This window comes from Sciurus vulgaris (genome assembly GCF_902686455.1).
Source record: "Sciurus vulgaris genome assembly, chromosome: 2".
In the NCBI taxonomy this organism is placed as follows: Eukaryota; Metazoa; Chordata; class Mammalia; order Rodentia; family Sciuridae; genus Sciurus; species Sciurus vulgaris.
In genome coordinates, this window is record NC_136462.1 from 32,061,815 (window position 1) to 32,084,396 (window position 22,582).

At 37.5% G+C, this 22,582-nt stretch overlaps 2 pseudogenes across 2 annotated transcripts in view; both read left to right on the forward strand.

Annotated features, from left to right (window-relative positions):
• The first annotated feature begins 2,255 nt into the window (after positions 1 to 2,255).
• Positions 2,256 to 3,438, forward strand: LOC306653974 (dnaJ homolog subfamily B member 6-like; annotated as a pseudogene). Its single transcript has one exon. The product of its transcript is annotated as a dnaJ homolog subfamily B member 6-like (transcript).
• The window catches only part of LOC306653995 (dnaJ homolog subfamily B member 6-like), a 420,043-nt pseudogene continuing 400,362 nt past the window's right edge, over positions 2,902 to 22,582 (forward strand). The window contains exon 1 of the transcript XR_013766980.1: positions 2,902 to 3,032. The product of XR_013766980.1 is annotated as a dnaJ homolog subfamily B member 6-like (transcript). The remainder of the gene's footprint in view (positions 3,033 to 22,582) is intronic.

The window sequence follows — 22,582 nt, forward strand, 5'->3', positions numbered from 1 at the left end:
GCCCCAAGCTGGAAATAATCCAAATGTTCATGAACAGATAACCAAATAATCAAAGTTTAGCATAGCCACACAGTAAAATAGTACTCAGCAATAAAAAAGCAATATATGTAACAATATATGTAAGCAATATATGCAATAAGCAATATATGTAATATATGAATATATGTAACATGGAAAAGAATTACAAAATAATTGTGCCAAGTGGGAGGAATGCATACAGTATGATTTCATTTACATCAAATTGAAGGAAATTCAAAATAATAGTGATAGAAAGATGAGAAGTTTCCTGGAGGGAGAGGGGGTGGAGGGGCAGGGTAGAACAGACGAGAAGGCATTTAGGGGTGGTAGATGTTTATTAGTTTGATTGTGGTGACCATTTCATAGCTACGCATCTTGTTTAAACATTTTAAAGCTGTGCAGTTTATTGCATATCAAATACACTTCAGTAAAGCTGTCTTTTGAAAGAAGAATTACTTATTGCAAATGAATAAAGGTAGGCTAGCGAAATGTGAGGCCACAAAGCAAAGCTGAATGAAAAAAAGAGATCTGTCCCAGACAATACCAGAACAGGGGCAAGTTCTTCATGAAGCCTTCCTTCTGCCTGCGTAGGACCCATCTTCCTCCCCTGCTGGCTACATGTGATGTTTTCAGCTCATCTGTTCACAGGGGTTCACCATCCTATTCCCAATAAGGTCATGGTGGCAGAGGCTCCTTCTCTTTTCCTCCTCAGGGAATCTACCCTTGTCAGAGTGTGTTATGGTATGTATAGGAGGTATCCCTCAAGCTCATGTGTGAGATATTACTGGAACATTCAGAGGTGGAATGATGGGGTTTTGAGAGCCTTAACCTAATCAGTTCACTGATAAGGATTAACTTGGTGGTACCTGTAGGCAGGCAGGGTGGGCTGGAGGAGATGGGTTCCTGGTGCTTTTGGGATATGTATTTTGTCCCTTGAGAGGAACATTTCTCTGCTTCCTGGTTCCATATTCAGAGCTGTATTCCTCCACCACACTCTTCCACCATGATGTTCTGCCTCACCTTGGGCCCAGAGGAGTAGAGGTGGCTGTCTATGGGCTGAGACCCCTAAAACCATGAGCCCCCAAATAAACTTTTCCTCCTCTATATTGACACAAAATTGAAACAAGAAATCAAGTCAATGAACATTAAAACCAGCTCATCATGTGTTCTTTATCACTACACCCAACCTCAGTGATTCTTGAAATTTAAAAGAGGCAATTCTTTTATCCAAAATAAACAAATATTACCAGTAGAATTTTAGGTAATGTTAAGGACTTCACTAGAGCTTTCTTTTGAATATTGAAAATGAATAAAGGTAGGATTGAAGTATGTGAGATCCTTAAGCAAACAGAATAAAAAAAGATAAAAATATATGTACCCACTAGGGCATAGGGGATTTGTTGGCTTCCATTTAATACTTTAAATCAAGCTTTGTTTATATAATATTCCCTGTCAGGAGGCTAAGGCAAGTTCAAGGCCAGCTGGGGCAACTAGCAAGACACTGTCTCAAAATAATATTTAAAAAAAAAAAAAAAAAAACAGCTGGGGATGTAGCTCAGAGGTAGGGCACTTGCCTGGCATGCATGAGGCCCTGGGTTCAGTCTTCAGTATCTCAATCAACCCATCAATCAATAATCACTGTGCCCTCTTCCCATTGGTTTAAGCAAACTTACATATAATCTGGAAAAAAAAAAAAAGATTATTTCACAGCTTTGGTCACTTTTTCCTTCATAAATATACATGACTTTGCATTTTTAGGTTCCAGATGGGACTGCAATCTATGAGGTCAAAATACCAGAAGAAATGCTTCTCTAGTTTTTATGAAGGGAAAAAAAAAAAAAAAAAATCCCAGGAATCTCATCTCCTGAGGGTTGATCCCAGGGGAATGCTAACCTAGTTTTCAGACAGTGATTAAGTCATGGGTATGTGTCCTCTCGAGTGTCTGCAGTACATATAAGACACACAAAACCTCACAGGCCACAGCCCTAGAAAGAGGAAAATATCTCAGTTTTGCCTCTAGAACTTAAACAGTTAAAATATATGTGTCATAGGGCTATGGCATGCCAAGCCTTTCGGTTAGCAATGGGGACACAAATGTGATTGAAACTATCACCATCCCTGACCTTTATGAGTTTAAAGTCTAGAAGAGGAGACGCGTGTCCAACAAGCTGTTCCAACGTGGTGAGGGTTAGAAGTGGCACTGAGGCCACCACCAGCGCAGCCCTCCAGACCGCGAGCACCCGGCCGCCCGCCCGGTCCGGTCCCGTCCAGTCCCGTCCCGTCCGCCGCGTCCTCGGACTTGTTCCAACAATCTGTTAAAACATGGTGGATTACTATGAAGTTCTAGGCGTGCAGAGACGTGCCTCTCCCGAGGACATCAAAAAGGCATATCGGAAACTGGCACTAAAGTGGCATCCAGACAAAAATCCTGAGAATAAAGAAGAAGCAGAGAGAAAATTCAAACAAGTAGCTGAGGCATATGAGGTGTTATCAGATGCTAAAAAACGGGACATCTATGACAAGTATGGCAAAGAAGGCTTAAATGGTGGAGGTGGAGGTGGAAGTCATTTTGACAGTCCTTTTGAGTTTGGTTTCACGTTCTGGAACCCAGATGATGTCTTCAGGGAATTTTTTGGTGGAAGGGACCCGTTTTCATCGGCTTCTTTGAAGACCCATTTGAAGACTTTTTTTGGGAACCGAAGGGGGTCCCCGAGGAAGCAGAAACCGAGATGCAGGCTCATTTTTCTCTGCTTTCAGAGGATTTCCATCATTTGGAGGTGGATTTTCTTCATTTGATACAGGATTTACTTCATTTGGGTCACCAGGTCACGGTGGCCTTACTTCATTCTCTTCTATATCATTTGGCGGCAGTGGGATGGGTAACTTCAAATCTATATCAACTTCTACCAAAAGAGTAAATGGTAGAAAAATCACTACAGAAAGAATTGTCGAGAATGGTCAAAAAAGAGTAGAAGTTGAAGAAGATGGCCAGTTAAAGTCCTTAACGATAAATGGTAAGGAGCAGCTGCTATGCTTGGATAACAAGTAATTCAATGCACACATTTAACAGAAATGTTAAACTATAACAAGCACCATTTGAGGATTAACAGGAAAATTTTTTGAAGATTTCAGACGAACTCAACTTTCAGTATAATTGTACCTAATCTAAAGTATTTATAAACAGCTCATCGGAGCCGCTATTTGTCATAGACTTTTGAGTTTATTGTTGGGACCACACAATAGGACCATATTTTTTTTTTTTTTTTGTCTTTAAAATTGTTGTAATCTCTGTATGCACTTTGCTTTTTTATTAAACGTATCCAAGGTGAGCCTTGACTTTGAGTAGTGCTAGGACAAGGTTGTATTCTAACACCAGCATGGATAGGCTTTCCATTGTGTTTGACATGTGAGCCAAGTAGTGTCAGCCCGCTGTGAGCTAACATTGCTAGAATGAGTCTCCTGTAGAAGACCCCCCCCCCAGTATTTAGTAATGAAAGATATTAATGCATTAATGGTAATACATTTCTGGTTTAATATAAATTTAAGGATGTTTTCTAGTTGTGCATGAATGCTGGCAACTTAGTAAAGTTTTGACAATTGTTTAAATATGTAATGTTAAGCTTAGGTTTTAAAAAGCTGGTAAACTGGGTCTTTGTCATTTGCTTTTAAAAAAAAAAAAAAAGAAGAAAAGAAAAAAAAAAAAAAAAAGTGGCTCTGAGCCGTTGGGGCCCTATCTCCTACAGGGCAGAGTATCTGAGAAGACATCCTGGGGGAAGCAAAGGGGAAGCGGGAGAGCATTTCCGGCTTAGGGTACAGTGTGTGTCATGTCCTGGGAGGACAAACCTTATAATATTTGAAAATCTTAGAGATGAATAGCATGAATGAGGTAAGCCAAGGGAGAATGTAACTCAAAATGAGAATAGGCAGATGACCGGGAGCTGGATCTTACTTTATAGGATGAGTAGAGAATTTTGCTCTTCATCTTGAGAACCGTGACAAGATACGGGAATGATTTGAGCAGTAAAGTTCCATGACCAGGTGTGCATTCAGATTCAGAACGCAGCAGTTGGCTTGAGTTCCCCATGGCCCCCACAGACCCCGGAGCTTCAAGCCACCCCTGATCTGTGCCACTGCGTTCACACCCCGCCCCTTCCTCTGCTCGCTCTGCAAGGGGTTTAACCTCAGTCTCAGTTTCTCATCCACAGAGGATGACGATGGCACCCTCCTCCTAGGGCCGTTACAAACATTAAATCTGTTAGCACATGCCAAGAATTTGGAATTGTGCTTGTCATTTAGAAGAGGCTAGAAAAATTATCTCCCTTTATGCGTATATGGTACTTAAGACTCAAATATAGCATGTCTACAGCTGAGTTCTGATTCATCTTCCTGAATTTTCTTCCTCTATCTACTCCCTCCATCTCAAAAAAAAAAAAAAAAAAGATCAAGGCACATACCATTCATAGAGCCAGAATCCAAAACAACCACATGTTAGTTGTAGGGTGAACCACCCTGCCTCTCATAAACAGGAGACCATATGGAAAATCAGCTGCCTTGAACCTTGGTACTAAAAAGAGGGGAGCAAACTCACAAGGAGCAGGGCCAGAGATAAAGAGGAACATTCACAAAAGGGTTAGTTCATTAAGAAGACATAATAATCCTAGATTTTTATGTACACTATAGTAGAGTTTTAAAATACAGGAAACAAAATTGACAGAACTCAAAGAAAAGAAGGCAGCAAATTCACAATCATAGTTGAAAATTTTAAAACTCCTGTTTCAACGATCAAGTTGACTTTTCAAAATCAAAATACAGAAGATAGGAATCTTCTAAGTATAGGATCATATCATCTGCAAACAGTGATGACTTATTTCTTTCCTGTTTTGATCCTTTTTATTTCATTCTATTACCTAATTGCTCTGGCTAGAACTTCTAGTACTATGTTGAATAGAAGTGGTGAGGTGGACATCCTTGTCTTGTTCCAGATTTTAAAAGAAATGCTTTTGGTTTTTCCCCATTCACTGTGATGTTGGGTTTGGGTTTGTCATATATAGTCTTTGTAATGTTGAGGTAAGTTTCTATCCCTAGTCTCTTCAGTATTTTTATCATGAATGGGTGTTGAATTTTGTCAAAGGCCCTCTCTGCATCTATTGATGTGACTAAGTGATTTTTGTTCTTAATTCTATTTGTGATGAATTACATTTATTGATTTGTGCATGTTAAACCTTTCTTGCATCTCTGGGATAAAACCAACTTGGTCGTGATGTACAATCTTCTGAATATGTGGTTGAATATGTTGAATATAATTTGCTAATATTTTAAGGATTTTTGCATCTAAGTTTATCAGGGATATTGGTCGATGTTTTTTTCTTTCCTTAATGTGTCCTTATCTGAACCTGGTATGAGTGCGATATGGCTTCATAGAATAAATTTGGAAGTGTTTTGTCCCTTTCTATTTCATGAATAAATTTGAGAAGCATAAGCATTAATTCTTCTTTAAGGTCTGGCAGAATTCAACTGAGAATTCATCTGTCCCTGGGTTTTTCATTGTTGGAAGGCTTTTTATTACTGCTTCTATCTCATGACTAGTTTTTGGTCTATTTAGGTTTTTTGTGTCCTCTGGACTCAATTTTGGCAGGTTTTATGTGTCTAGAAATGTATTCATTTCTTCTAGATTTTCCAATTTATTAGACTATAAATTTTCAAAATAATCCCTAATGATACTCTGGATATCTGTGATGTCTGTGGTGATTTATGCTTTTTCCTCTCTAATTTTATTAATTTGGATCGTCTTTCTTTTTCTTTTGGTTAGTTTGGCTAAGAACAATTAATTTTTATCTTTTCAAAGAACCAAACTGTATTTCATTGATACTTAGTATTTTTTATTCTTAGTATTTTTGATTCTTAGTATTTTTTATTTCATTGATTTCAGCTATGATCTTAATTATTTCCTTCCATCTACTGGTTTGGGAATTGTTTTGGTTTGTTTTTCAAGGACCTTGAGATTAATCATTAGGTTATTTGGGACCTTTCTGATCTTATTATGCAGGCACTCATAGCTATAAATTTTCCTCTTAGAACTTCCTTCATAGTGTCCCAGAGATTTTGGTATGTTGTATTAGTATTCCCATTTGATTCTAATAATTTTTTAAATTCTCTTCTGATTTCTTCTGTCACCAATTCATCTTCATATGTCTTATTTCTCAATATGCATATATTTATATAGTTTCTGTAGGGTTTTTTTGGTGTTTATTTCTAATTTCATTCCATTATAATCTGATAAGACACAAGGAATTATATCAAAATTTTTGTGTTTGCTAAGAGTTGCATTGTGGCCTAAAATATGGTCTATTTTGAAGAAAGTTCCATGAGCCACTGAGAAGAAAGTAGATTTGACTGTTGTTGGATAAAATGTTCTATAGATGTCTGCTAAATCCATTTGATTTTATAATATTTTCAGGTCTAAAGAGTTTATGCCTGGATAATCTATCTATTAGTGAGAGACGTGTTTTGAAATCACCCAGAATTATTGTACTGTGGTCTATCTGAGTCTTTAATTCAAGTAATATCTGTTTTATGTAATTAGGTGCACCAAAATTTGAGGCCTAAATATTCACTATTATTATGCTTTCTTTTTGGATCATTCCCTTATTAGTATGAAATAGGCTGTTTCTCTTTAAAGACAATGTTATTCTTTATGAGTTAAATCCTAATAATCTACCTTTAAGAAATCTGGAATTAATAGGTAAATTTAGCAAGCTTGCAAAGTCACAGTACACAGGTCAATATATAAAAGCCAATTATACTCCTATTGGTTAGCAACAAGCAATTGAACAATGAAAATTAAAACATTGTCAAGAGAAAGAAGACAAATGAATAAGTATATAACATGTCTATGGATTTGAAGATCCAATGTGGGTATGTCTATTTTCTCTAAATTGTCCTATAGATTCAAGCAAGCCCAGTGAAAATCACCAAAGACTTTTTATGTAGGAACAGATAGGCTGATCACAATATTAATATGAAAATGCAAGGGTCTGCTTTAGTCAAACAATTTTGAAAAAGAGAAAAGTTGGAAGATTTACTTCATCTTCTTCCAAGATGAAATACTTACTAATTACTAAACTACAGTAATTAGAACAGCTCAGTATTCGCACAAGGATAGACATACACCACAGAAGACAAAGGTGACAAGGTAATTAAGTTGTTTTTTTCAACCAGTGGTGCTGCAACAACTGGATAAACATGGAAACAATAAACTTCAATTGCTAATTCACACCATTCATAAAATTTAATGCAAAATGGGAGCATAGATTACTCATGGAGAAGGGCATATCACTTCATGATTCAAATGCTTGACTTCAATTGAATAAGGCAAGAAAATCAGGCCTACACTGAAATGCATTCTACAAAGTGATTGCTAAAGTTCTTCAAAAATGCTTGGATTATGAAAGACAAAGACTGGAGAGAGTAAGGAGCCATTATAGCTAAATTTAACGTGAGATTCTGAATTGGATCCCGAAGTAGAAAAAAGGCATTATTGGAATGACTGATAATATTAAAATAGTCTGCAGTTTAGTTTTTAAAAAAGCATAGATTTAAACATAAAGATTCAAAATCATTAAGTTTCTGGAAGAAACATATACAAATAGTTTCATGTTCTTGGGTGAGGCAAAGATTTCTTAAGGCAGACACAAAAAGCACAGACCATAAAAGAAAAACATTCACAAATGGGATGCCATCAAAATTTTTAAATTTCTGAAACTTAAATGATATAATCCAGAAAATAAAATGGCAATTCCACATACTGGGTGACAAAATTTATAAAACACATATCTGATGAATTCCTACAACTCAATAATTAAAAAAAAAAGGCTTGAACACTTTACAAAAGAAGATATGCAAATAGCTAATGAGTGTCTGAAAAATGTACTTCACACCATTAATCACTAGGGAAATACAAATTTAAATCACTGTTATCTACTACTAACTACATGCTGATTACAATGGCCAAAATTGATAAGACTGACAATTGCAAGTGATGACAAAGATGTGAAGCAACTAAACACTCATATATTTCTGGTAGGCTTCAAAATGTTATGACCACTCTGGAAATTAGTTTGGCATTTCTTGTAAAGTTAAATGAACACCTTCATTATGGCCCAGAAATTCTCATTTTAGATATTTACTCAGAAGAAATAAAAACATGCCTACAATTCTTATTCTCAAATAAGAATTTTTGTAGCACTTCGAAACAATGGACAATGATGTAAAGTTCTGTAAATAATAATAAATCGTGGCATATTTACAAAGGGGACTCCTTTTGAAGATTAAAAAGCAAGTCATACCAAAATATGCAAAAGCATTGATAAATCTCGAAAATATTATGGTGAACAAAAGAAACCAGACATAAAGGACTACATTGTTTTAATGTTGTTTTTAATTTATTCTATTTATCTATACATGACAGTAGAATCCTTTTTCATTCATTATACACAAATGGAGTACAACTTTTCATTTCTCTGGTTGTATACAATGTAGAGTCACACCATTCATGTAATCTTACATGTACATAGAGTAATGATGTCTGTCTCATTCCACCATCTTTCCCACCCCTTGACTCCTCCCATCCCCTCATTCTCCTCTACACAATCCAAAGTTCCTCCATTTTTCCCTTATCCCCCAACCCATTATGTATTAGCTTCCACTTATCAGAGAAAATATTTGACCTGTGGTTTTTTGGGATTGGCTTATCTCACTTAGCATGATATTCTCCAACTCCATCCATTTACCTGAAAATGCCATAATTTTATTCTTCTTTAAGGTTGAGTAATATGCCATTGTGTATATATACCAGTTTCTTTATTCATTCACCTATTGAAGGGCATCTAAGTTGGTTCCATAATTTAGCTATTGTGAATTGAATTGCTATAAACATTGATGTGGCTGTGTCACTGTAGTGTGCTGATTTTAAGTTCTTTGGATATAGGCCAAGGTGTGGGACAGCTGGGTCAAGTGGTGGTTCCATTCCAGGTTTACTAAGGAATCTTCATACTGCTTTCCAGAGTGGCTGCACCAATTTGCAATTCCACCAGCAATGTACGAGTGTATCTATTTCCCCACATCCACACCAACGTTTATTGTTGCTTGTATTCTTGATAATTGCCATTCTAATTGGAGTCAGATGAAGTCTTAGAGTACTTTTGATTTGCATGTCTCTAATTACCAGAGATGTTCAACGATTTTACATATATGTGTTGATTGGTTGTGTATCTTCTGTGAAGTGTCTGCCTAGTCTCTTAACCCATTTATTGATTGGGTTATTTGTATTTTTGGTGTTAAGTTTTTTGAGTTCTTTATAAATTCTGGAGATTAGTGCTCTATCTGAAGTCCATGTGGTAAAGATTTTCTCCCACTCTGTAGGCTCTCTCTTCACATTATTGATTGTTTCCTTTGCTAATAAAAAGCTTTATAGTGTGAATCCATCCCATTTATTGATTTCTGTTTTGATTTCTTGTGCTTTGGATGTTTTGTTAAGGAAGCTATCATGATGAAGATTTAGGCCTACTTTTTCTTCTATTTGGTGCAGGGTCTCTGGTAATTTCTAGATCCTTGATCTATTTTGAGTTGAGTTTTGTGCAGGGTGAGAGATAGGGGTTTAATTTCATTTTGCTACATATGGATTTCCAGTTTTCCTAGCACCATTTGTTGAAGAGGCTATCTTTTCTCCATTGCATGGTTTTGGTACCTTTGTCTAGTATGAGATAACTGTTATTTATGTGGGTTTTTCTCTGTGTCTTCTATTCTGTACCATTGGTCTACCTACCTATTTTGGTTCCAGTACCATGTCATTTTTACTATTGCTCTGCAGTGTAGTTTAAGGTCTGGTATTGTGATGCCTCCTGCTTCACTCTTCCTGCTAAGGATTGCTTTGGCTATTCTGGGTCTCTTATTTTTCCAAATGAATTTCATGATTGCTCTTTCTATTTCTATGAGGAATATCATTGGGATTTTAGTTGGAATTGCATTCAATCTGTATAGCACTTTTGGTAGTGTGGCATTTTGATGATATTAATTCTGCCTATCCAAGAACATGGGAGATCTTTCTATATTCCAAGGTTTTCTTTAATCTGTTTCTTTAGTGTTCTGTAGAAAAGACTATATTTTTATGATTCAATTTACATGAAGCTCAAAATAAGTGCCACTAATTTATAGTACAAAAAATCCATAGTTTCCTCATATGGGTGGGAGGGAATGATTAAATTAAGAGAACTTGTCTTATTTAATAGAAATGCTCTTTATCTTGATTGAGGTGTTGGTTATACAGGTGTATACATCTTTCAAAAGTTCCATAAAATTTGTACAACTTACACGGGTGACATAGTTCAGTGGTAGAGCACTTGCTTAGTATGTGCAAAGCCCTGGATCAATCCCTAGCACCATGGATTGGTGAAGGGGGGGGGATGTGAGATTGGTACATCTCACACTATGTAATATGCAAACTCTATAGAAAGAGTTGTCTAAACCACAAAGAAAAACAAACAATTTTTAAAAAAAGAAGAAACAAAACCAAACTATAAACAGATTTAGAAGGTTCATCTAAAACATAAAAATTTCAAAGGAATGAAAACAAAAGATCAGGAAATGATGTGACTTTCTGGCCCAGATACAAACAGTGATGTAGCTATGTCGTTAGTGTCCCACCAGATGCCCCCTTTTTTTTTTTTTTTGACCAAATTTAAGATCTACTGGAATAGACAAAGGCATGAAGATACAAACCAAAAGAATGCAGTATATTTTCTTTTTTTTTTTTTTAAGTTTCAACTGTATTTATTTATTTATTTATTTATTTATTGGGTTTTTTTCTTTTTTTTATTTGTAAACAAATGGGATACATGTTGTTTCTCTGTTTGTACATGGCATAAAGGCATACCATTTGTGTAATCATAAATTTACATAGAGTAATGTTGTTTGATTCATTCTGTTATTTTTTCCCTTCCCCCACCCCTCCCACCCCTCTTTTCCTTCTATACAGTCCTTCCTTCCTCCATTCTTGCCCCCCTCCCTAACCCTAACTCTAACCCTAACACTAATCCCTCCCACCCCCCATTATGTGCCATCATCCACTTATTAGCGATATCATTCATCCTTTGGTTTTTTGAGATTGGCTTATCTCAGCATGATATTCTCCAATTTCATCCATTTGTCTGCAAATGCCATAATTTTATCATTCTTTATGGCTGAGTAATATTCCATTGTATATATATACCACAGTCTCTTTATCCATTCATGAGTTGAAGGGCATCTAGGTTGGTTCCATACTCTGGCTATTGTGAATTGAACCGCTATGAACATTGATGTGGCTGTATCTCTGCAGTATGCTGATTTTAAGTCCTTTGGGTATAGGCCAAGGAGTGGGATAGCTGGGTCAAATGGTGGTTCCATTCCAAGTTTTCTAAGGAATCTCCACACTGCTTTCCAGAGTGGCCGCACTAATTTGCAGTCCCACCAGCAATGTATGAGTGTACCTTTTTCCCCACATCCTCTCCAACACCTATTGTTGCTTGTGTTCTTGATAATCGCCATTCTAATTGGGGTGAGATGGAATCTTAGGGTGGTTTTGATTTGCATTTCTCTTATTACTAGTGATGTTGAACATTTTTCCATATGTTTGTTGATTGCTTGTACACCTTCTGTGAAGTGTCTATTCATTTCCTTAGTCCATTTGTCGATTGGATTATTTGCATTCTTGGGGTAGAGTTTTTTTGAGTTCTTTTTAGATTCTGGAGATTAGTGCTCTATCTGAAGTATGATGGCAAAGATTTTCTCCCACTCTGTAGGCTCTCTCTTTGCATTGCTGATAGTTTCCTTTGCTGAGAGAAAGCTTTTTAGTTTGAATCTATCCCAGTTATTGATTCTTTTATTTCTTGTGCTATGGGAGTCCTGTTGATGAAGTCTGGTCCTAAGCTGACATGTTGAAGATCTGGACCTACTTTTTCTTCCATAATCTGCAGGGTCTCTGATCTGATCCCAAGGTCCTTAATCCATTTTGAGTTTAGTTTCATGCATGGTGAGAGATATGGGTTTAGTTTCATTCTGTTGCATATGGATTTCCAATTCTCCCAGCACCATTTGTTGAAGAGGCTATCTTTTCTCCATTGCATATTTTTGGCCCCTTTGTCTAGTATGAGAAAATTGTATTTATTTGGGTTTGTGTCCGTGTCCTCTATTCTGTACCATTGATCTACCTTTCTATTTTGGTACCAATACCATGCCGTTTTTGTTACTATTGCTTTGTAGTAGGGTTGAAGACCAGATGCCCTTTATAAAGCTAGCATACCTGCTACCAACTCCCAGATGCCACCTTTGCTTTTGGCCAAATAATAACTTCTTTGGCCCATAGGCTCTGCATCCCAGCCCCTCCTCCAACCAATCTTTTTCCAGGTGATCAACTCTTGCAAGTTATGCCCCAGAGTATTCCTGTGGGATCGTGCTGACATGCTCCAGCCTAGACATTCTTGCTCCTCCCTCTTCCCTGTCCTGCCTCTCTTACCAGCTTTCTCCCACGAGCATGACTTATACACGTCCTGTGTATCAGAATCCCTGTCTCTACTCTCCGGAAACCCAACCTAAGACAAACTCTAATATCCCATTAATGGACTTGAAGGCAAAAATGCCTACTTCTTATAAAGAGGGACACTCCATAATTTTTTAATAAAGGTTCAATTTACCAGGAAGCTTTAAAAAATATTTAATTTGTTATGCATCCAATAATACAGTCTCAAAATATTTAAGGAAAATATTAACATGCTCTAAGGAGAAATAGATCAACCCAACTATCTCAATAATGATAAAATAAGCAGAACAAAAAAATCAATAAAGTTATAGAAGATTTAAGCAACATATTTTAAATGGTCTTTTAGTTTCTGTTCTTCCTTCGCTTCAGGCATTCTGAGCACTAACTTTGTTTCAGACAATCCTACAAAACATGTTTCACATATTTTGTCAGTTAGTTTCAGATTATATTCTGCCAATAGAAGGTTCTGACCATAGATCATAAAGCAAAAGAAAGAAGCCCCTTTCTTCCCCCTACTCTCTGCCCCAACCTCTGTTTCTGATGGCAAATTCAGCAACTGTTCGCACGGGTTCCTTGTTCCTGCTGAGACAGTGAGGTTGTGGGCAGGGGTGTAGAGGTATTTGTACTTGGGCAGCCTCAACCATCTGGCTCCAACAACTACAGTGGGTGCACCAGAAGCCACAGTGGCACAGTTATGAGCTCTGGCTCCAGAGTGGCAGCAACAGAAGTGGTTGACTTCAGGTTGCTGAGCTCCCACGGTATCTGTCAGTGTGCAGGGTACTGGTTTGAGCAAGACAGCAGTATTGGTTCTCATAGCAACAGTAGACGCTCTAGCATCCTCAGCTATATAGGAATCCTGGGATCTGAATAAAGCCATTTTAGCATTTTCTGTGTGGAAGGGGATACTAATTACTTCCTATAATTACTAAGCTCCTTTTTGCTCTTCTAGCATTTCTAAAAAATTTAAACCAAACTCTTATATTAAATTCCTTCCATTTGAAATACCTTGAATGTTTATCTCATTTCCCTGGATCTCTATACATGCCCGGGTGCCCACTTTCCAACTTGGGATGCCTTGAGTAGGTCATGTTGGGAACAACAGAGATAAATGATATCACTGTTTGGGTGATACTTTGAATTCTTGTTTTCTTCTCCAATCAGCCCTACTGTCATTTATGTTCTAGAGTTCTAACATATCGGATTGAAATACTCTGTCCAGATGTCACAGCTGTGTCCAGTGGAAGGGACAAGGTACAGAGTGTCCCCTCCATCTTACCTGAAACTAGAACTCTGGCTCCTTCCACCTTGCTGTTCCCCATCTTCAATGGTCCAAATAATTGCCAGCATTCCAATTTTTATGTCTATAATCCATCCAGCAAGGAGGAAGAGATAAGGAAATCACCCTTTCACTTTGAGAAAGTTCCTAGAAATCTCACATAACCCATATTTATTACCTTATCAGAAATTTCCTCAAAAGACCTCAACAAACTCTTCCTGCAGAGGAGTTTTTATTCCATCTAGTCACTTGCCCAGTTAAAAGGTGATTTTCTAATAAGGAAGAAAAGACTTAGCATGTGGGAATAGGTGGGAACCTCTCTCATAATTTGCTAGTTTTAGCTCTTTGCAGTTTCTTGCTCTAATTCTCACCTCTTTAAAATATCCAAAGAGTTGGGGATGTAGCTCAGTCATGGAGCATCACCTAACATGGTGCAGCCCTGGGAATGACCCCCCAGTCTCACACACACACACACACACACACACACACACACACACACACACACACAAATCCCAGATTGTGTAGAATTGAAATTAGTCAGTTTAAATATGTTATAGAACATCAGAGATTACTGTAGACTAATCCAGGCTGCTCTGCATTTTCCACTAGTACCCCTACAGTACCCTGTGAGGGACCTGAGGGCAGCTGATGTATGTGGATCAGATGAGGACTATTTTTGCCACCCCTTCCACTGATCCCCATAGACCTCACTCCACCTGTAGAGCTCTGTATCCCACCTGGGACTGATGGGAAGAGCATGGCATGAGTGGGGCCTTTACTCTTTCCCTTATGTCTCTCTGAAGTCTTGAGCTCTGGTTTTCACCTTCTGGGTAATTGGCCAGTCTCTTGGCCATCTGTTGGCTCTGAGGAGACTCAGGAAGAACATGGCAATACTCTAATTTTTTTCCAATGAGTAAGAGGCCAATAAAAAGATCAGAGAAAGAAACTGATAGGAAGAAATAATTTCTAAAAGAAGAATAGTTTAAAGTCAAAGGCAAAAATTAAGAGATCTTTTATTCTTCTTTATGGTTGCATAATATTCTGTTGTGTATCTATACCACAGTTTCTTTATCCATTCATCTATGGAAGGGCATCTAGGTTGGTTCCACAATCTAGCTATTGTGAATTAAGCTGTTAAAAATGTTGATGTGGCTGCATCACTGTAATATGCTGATTTTAAGTGCTTTGGGTATAAATCCAGGAGTGGGATAACTGGGTCAAATGATGGTCCCATTTCAAGTGTTCTGAGGAATCTCCATACTGCTTTCCAGAGTGGCTGCACCAATTTGCAATTCCACAGCAATGTATGAGTGTGCCTTTTTCCCCACATCCATGCCAACACCTACTATGGTATTCTTGATAATAGTCATTCTAATTGGAATGAGATAAGATCTTAGGGTAGTTTTGATTTGAATTTCTCTAATTACTAGAGATGTTGAACATTTTTTCATATATTTGTTGATCACTTGTATATCTTCTTCTGTGAAATGTCTGCTCAGTTCCTTAGTCCGCTTATTGATTGGGTTCTTTGTAATTTTGGTATAAAGTTTTTTAAGTTCTTTATAAATTCTGGAGATTAGAATTATGGCATTTGCAGGTAAATGGATGGAGTTGGAGAATATCATGCTAAGTGAAATAAGCCAATCCCAAGAAACCAAAGGTCAAATGTTTTCTCTGATAAATAGATGCTGATACATAAGGGGGTGTGAGGGGAGGAGGTAAGGGAAGAATGGAGGAACAATGGATTGAGTAGAGGGAAATGAGGGGAGGGGAGAAGGTGGGGTAAGGAAAGATGGTGGAATGAGACAGACATCATTACCCTGTATACATGTGTGATTGCACGAATGGTGTGAATCTACATTGTGCACAACCATAGAAATGAAAAGTTGTACCCAATTTCTGTAGTCTGTAAAAATTTTTAAAAAATGAGAGCTCTTCATAAGAAAGATTAACCTCCTGATTTAGACAGAATTGCCCCTAAAAGATCTGTATTTCTACCTTTGCCATTCACCTGGGGTATGTTCTGTTTCCCTTTTTTTCCCCTCTAATACACTTCTACTCCTTCAGGAAAATCAGAAATGACTCAGTATGTAGACAGTTGATGTATATTATAGTTAAAAGTATAATTTCTTCATGTCAGGTCCTGGGCTAGTTCTGGCCTCCTTCACCAAGATCTTTTAGAGTAAACTATTGCTAACCTGTCCTGCACTAGTTGCCTGTGACAAACGCTCCTCACACTTTCCTCCTCGTCCCAGGATCTGGAGCTGTTTTGTGAGCTCTATGTTATTCTTCACATTTCATTTATGTCAACCTTCCCTTCCAGACTTAGCTGGGATCTTTTTGAGGGCAGGGAGCTTACATGTCCTTGCTCAAAGATGAGAGGACTTCATCTCAGAGGGTAAAGCTTCCCCAGAGATATCTATACCCAAGAAAAAGAACCAGATCTCCTGTGAAGGTAGTTTTGGCCCAATAGATCAACCCAGAATTTCTGAAATTCAGTTTTGAAAATCCCTGGAGCAATGTTTCACAGCCTTAGCTGTGCCTGTGGTTGATATAATTGTTATATCAGAAACTCTGGGGGTGGGTTCCAGGTATTAGTGATATTTAAAGTTCCTGCGATGTAGTGGTGAGTTGCTAGAAAACCCTCTGGTAGAATTAAAAAATCCATATATTTGCATAAACATAAGGTTTTTTTCATATTTTAATGGCTTTATTGAGATATAATTGGCATCCCCTCTAATTCATTCATTAAAAGTATACAATGCAAAGGCTTCTGCTACAGACTCACAGTGTTTTGCATTTATACACATCATCAATTATAGCATATTTTCATTAACGATAACATAAATTTACCATCCCTAAGCCATTACCCACATTCAGTACACATATTCCATCCCTAGGTGATAATTAATGTAGCTTCAGTCTCTAACTATTTACCTACACTGAACATTTCAAATAAATTTTGTCATATGATACGAGATTCTTACTGAATGTTTTTTTCTTTTAATCTAGCATAATGTTTTCAAGGTACATCTATGTTGTAGCATTTATCAGTACTTTATTTCTTTTATTACTATATAATTTGTGGATAGAAAACCTATTTATCATTTAATCTGATAGTGCACATTTGCAGTTTTATGTTTTTGATTGTTGTGAAGAATGTTGATGTCAAAATTCACATACAAGTTTTTGTTTTAAATGTGTGTTCCTTTGTCTTGGTAAATATCTTAGAGCAAAAACACTAGGTCATATAGTACCTCAATATTAAACTGTTTTCAAAACTGCCGTATCATTTTTTTTAATTTGTTTTTATTGTAAACAAATGGGACACATGTTGTTACAGTTTGTACATGGAGTAACAGCATACCATTTGCATATTCATATATTTACATAGAGTAATGATGTTTGATTCATTTCGTTATTTTTTTCCTTCCCCCCCACCCCTCCTACCTCACTTTTCCCTCTATACAGTCCCTCCTTCCTCCATTCTTGTCCCCCTCCCACCCCCCATTACGTGTCATCATCCGCTTATCAGTGAGATCATTCCTCTTTTGGATTTTTGAGATTGGCTTATCTCATCTAACATGATATTCTCCAATTTCATCCATTTGCTTGCAAATGCCATAATTTTATTATTCTTTATAGCTGAGTAATATTCCATTGTATATATATACCACAGTTTCTTTATCCATTCATCAGTTGAAGGGCATCTAGGTTGGTTCCATACTCTGGCTATTGTGAATTGAACCGCTATGAACATTGATGTGGCTGTATCTCTGTAGTATGCTGATTTTAAGTCCTTTGGGTATAGGCTGAGGAGTGGGATAGCTGGGTCAAATGGTAGGTCCATTCCAAGTTTTCTAAGGAATCTCCACACTGCTTTCCAGAGTGGCTGCACTAATTTGCAGTCCCACCAGCAATGTATGAGTGTACCTTTTTCCCCACATCCTCTCCAACACCTATTGTTGCTTGTGTTCTTGATAATCGCCATTCTAATTGGGGTGAGATGGAATCTTAGTGTAGTTTTGATTTGCATTTCTCTTATTACTAAAGATGGTGAACATTTTTTCATATATCTGTTGATTGCTTGTACATCTTCTTCTGTGAAGTGTCTGTTCATATCCTTAGCCCATTTGTTGATTGGGTTATTTATATTCTTGGTGTAGAGTGTTTTGAGTTCTTTATATATTCTGGAAATTAGTGCTCTATCTGAAGTATGAGTGGCAAAGATATTCTCCCACTCTGTAGGCTCTCTCTTCGCATTGCTGATAGTTTCCTTTGCTGAGAGAAAGCTATTTAGTTTGAATCTATCCCAGTTATTGATTCTTGCTTTTATTTCTTGTGCAATGGGAGTCCTGTTAAGGAAGTCTGATCCTAAGCCAACAAGGTGAAGATTTGGACCTACTTTTTCTTCTATAGGATGCAGGGTCTCTGGTCTGATTTCAAGGTCCTTTATCAATTGTGAGTTGAGTTTTGTGCAGGGTGAGACATAGGGGTTTAGTTTCATTCTGTTGCATATGGATTTCTGGTTTTCCCAGCACCATTTGTTGAAGAGGCTATCTTTTCTCCATTGCATATTTTTGGCACCTTTGTCTAGTATGAGAAAATTGAATTTATTTGGGTTTGTGTCCGTGTTCTCTATTCTGTACCATTGAGCTACCTGTCTATTTTGGTGCCAATACCATGCTGTTTTTGTTACTATTTCTTTGTAGTATAGTTGAAGTTCTGGTATTGTGATACCCCCTGTTTCATTCTTCCTGCTAAAGATTGCTTTAGCTATTCTGGGTTTCTTATTCTTCCAGATGAATTTCATGATTGCTTGCTCTATTTCTGTACGTCATTGGGATTTTTAATTGGGATTTTAAAAAACATAAGTTTCTTAAAAATAAATTTTAATAATGTAAAGGATGTGTGGCACATAATATACTATAAAAATAGAATAATACTGTAAATTCCAAATAGCCAGTTGTTTACTAAATGTTTTTATTGCATTTTACCAAACTCATATCTCTAGTTATCATATGATTGCATTTATAGTTTAGATATGAATGTTAGTTGATATTTGTATTTGTGCTCATGAAGAAAATGAAAGTAAAAGAAAAGTATCTCAGATGTTGACCTGATTGTCAATAGCAGGAGTAACTCTCTGCTGAATCAGATAATAATTTTGAATGCTGGAAGACTATTTCCTCAATGTTTTGTGTTTCACAATGTGATAATACAAGACAAGACATATTTTTAAGTTTAACCTGTTGTTAACATTTTTTCCCATAACTTTCTTAAGTCTAAAGGTCAATAAGACAATAAGATAAGCTTCAGTTGTGGTACTTGCCAATTTCTATGGTATAAATGTTCCCACCATGGTCAATTTTAATCTATCACTGTGGCATCACTGAGCACAGAAACTGAGAAGAGCTGAACAGTTTTTTGCCACTGTATAGTATTGTGCACAGATGGATAGATAGTTTCCATACCACATGCAGTAATTACATATCCATCGTGTCGGACAGCTCACTTGGACTTACAGAGACTCTGCTTCCTGATCTGCCTATAGAACAGGGTGAGACCTGTTGCCTGCTTCTCAGAGCTGCAGAAGGGTTCCACATACATAGTCTATTTGCAAATGATTGATGGGTGGTTCACAGCTTTACTTCTTTCTGTAAGTTTCCATGACGACGCCTGGGTCTCCCCAACATTATTGAGGGGGTAGAATCATTCGGGAATTCAGTGTGGGCTTTGTAAATTTCATTCTATTTTATCTTTTGCCATGACATATTTAATAGGCCCCAAATTGAAGGTGATTTGTGTTGTTTCTAATCTTTTGCTTTTAAAAACCACACTGAAGCAAGTCTCTTCAGAGATCTATCTTTGCTTATATGCCAGTGTCTGTGTATATATATGTCCATACATATGTAGGCACATGAGACAGAAAGTCCTAGAGCCAAATATAGTGTCCATTTAAACTTCTCATAGATACTGCTGAGCTGTCCCTGGAAGAGACTGCCCTTGTTCACAGTCCCCCGTGAATATGCATTGCTCGTTCTCTGCATTCCTCTTATTGTGACATCTGTAAAATTTTACAACCCATTCATGCCCTTTAAATTCACTTGCATTAATTTTTTGGCCACCTGCCTGTTCTTGCCCTTTGCCTATTACTCCTTTGCATTATTGGGATTTTTCTCACAGGTTTGTAATAGCATTTTAGCTTTTAGTAAAGTTGGCTTTTGATTAAAAAGGGGGAAAAATGTGCCCTTTGGAGTCAGATATGGGTTCAAATCTGAAATATTTCAATTATTAATACTTAAGAAATTATAAGCATTGGTTAAGGGAATGTAGCTACATTCTTTTGAGCAAATTCCACACTCTCAGAGGCTCAGTTTCCTTGTTGTAAAATGGGGATGATTAAAACTATCAGGATTTTTGTGAGCATTAAATAATATCTAAGTGACTTAATAAATGTTAAGAAACTCTAACGATGATCATGGCTACCTCTTCAAGCCTCCCTCCGGCCAGGCTACAGCCAGTTTCCAGTACCAGCCACTGTTTCTATAGCAGCTTCCGCCAGGATCCAGAAACAAACCAGACCTTTTGCTTCTGACTTGTCGCCTGGGGATCAGAGCGGCCACAGGCCTCGGTCCTCCTCCAGGGCTGCCTGGGGAATTTCTGGCCACAGATGACTGTTCTCTGGCTGGTCCATCTCCCTGCAGCCTTGAGACATGCTTCAACAATCCATTTCCTCATGATTTTTTACGTGCAAATGCAAGATGTTTCTGCATGTTAATTGCTGAGGCTCTTTGCTTTAAATTAATCTAGTTAATAACTGAGACCACAGTTCACGTCATCAATCTTGTTGTTTATGCTGTTGTGCTAAGTACAAGTGTATTTAAAATGTCAGGCTTCCTTTGGTTTACATCCACTGTTTTTCTTCCCCTTTTTTTGGACCCCAGGAGTTCCTTCTGTTTGCGGGGAGGATTGTTTGTTTGCTCTGGTTATGTGCTGCCTCTCCTCCCTCTCCCAGTAACCCCCAGCCAGAGCACTTAAAAGACCTGGCAGTTTCCCTGAACTTGGGATGTCAGCAGAATCTTGCTTGCCCACTACAAGATGACCCCCCAGGGGTTGATGGACTCTATAGGAATCCAGCAAGGTAGCAGTCTCGTCCACTTGGAGTCAAAGTCTGCCTTTCTATGACCTCAGCCCAGGAGTCTGTTTTTCCCACAGTAACAATAACACCTCTTACAAAAAGGTATTTCCCAACATTTTCTAATAAAAATGTTCCTATGGTATTTTTAAACACCTAAGTTTGTTTAAAAAAGGTGTGTGTGTGTGTGTGTGTGTGTGTGTGTGTGTGTGTGTGTGTGTTCATTCTAGTCCTCTCCAAACCCTATAAACCAAGTATACAGAAGAGCCTGGAAATCCCTATTTTTCACAAGCTCCTCTGATGATTCTCGTGGTGAATGAACACACTTTTCTACAAGATTAAACTACCCATATTTGAAAACTGTTAATACTAACTTTAAACTTTGCTTTTTCGACAATAAGATATTCCTTGTTCCTATAATTAACTCTTCTAAGAAATGGCCTCCAGACCTTCCAAACTGACAGTTCCCCAATGCAAACAAAGCCCCACGTGTGTCGAAACACGACACCCATGTGTGAAAACTGTCTTCACTGTTTATTCATTAAGGTATTCATCTTTTTAACAAGTGGCTGCTCAGTATGTACTATTAACATGGTGTAAGGTGTTAAAATAAAGAACAAGATAATCACAGTTCAGGCACTGTACTCAGAAGGGAAAAAGGAAAGAAGGCAAGGGGGAGAAGAAAGAAGGGGAAAAAGGAAAGATGAAGAGAGGATAGGAAAGAAAAAGAAAAAGAAAAAGAAATAAACTTGCATTAAGTGCTATGAGAAAAGGCAAGCCAAAGGCAGGAATAGGCTGGTCAGAAAAGACATATCTGAAAATGTGCTACTTAAGCTCAGATCTAAAGGATGAGAAGGAGCAAATAGTGTATGCTGGGGAGAAGGGAGAGGCAAATGAAGTACTTAAAGGACAGAGATTTAAGGAGCCACGTAACTGGCATTTCCCAAGAACCCCAAGAATGTCAATGTAGCTGGATCCTGGAGTGCATGAAAGAGACCAAAGCAGAGACTGGCAAGATAAACAGAGACTAGGCCATCACATGAGACATATTCACACCAAAAATTAACTTTGAACTGGGAGCAGTGGCACACACCTGTAATCCCAGAAGCTCAAGAGACTGAGGCAGGAGGACCACACGTTTAAAGCCAGCCTCAGTAACTTAGCAAGGTCCTAAGCAACTTAGTGAGACCCTGTCTCAAAATAAAACATAAAAAGGGCTGGGGATGTGACTAAGTGGTTAAACCTCTCTGGGTTCAATTCCCAGTAGCAAAAAGGAAAAAAAAAAAAAAAAAAGAATTTTGCTTTTATTCAATATGAAATATGAAGCCACTAAAGGATTTTAAGGTGGTAATGACAGGATCTGGTTTTATTTTAAGGTCAGTTTTCAGAACTTCTGGTAGAAGCACAGTTATACAAATCAATCTTTTATCTTCCCCTGGCTATTATACAAGAAGCAATAAAGAGAATTGGGGAATGGGGGAGGACATAAACTCAATTTTTGCTATACTGGGCGGTGAATATAATTCATGGGCTTCAAAATATGCTAAAGATGCCCCCAAAGCATTTAATATAGAGC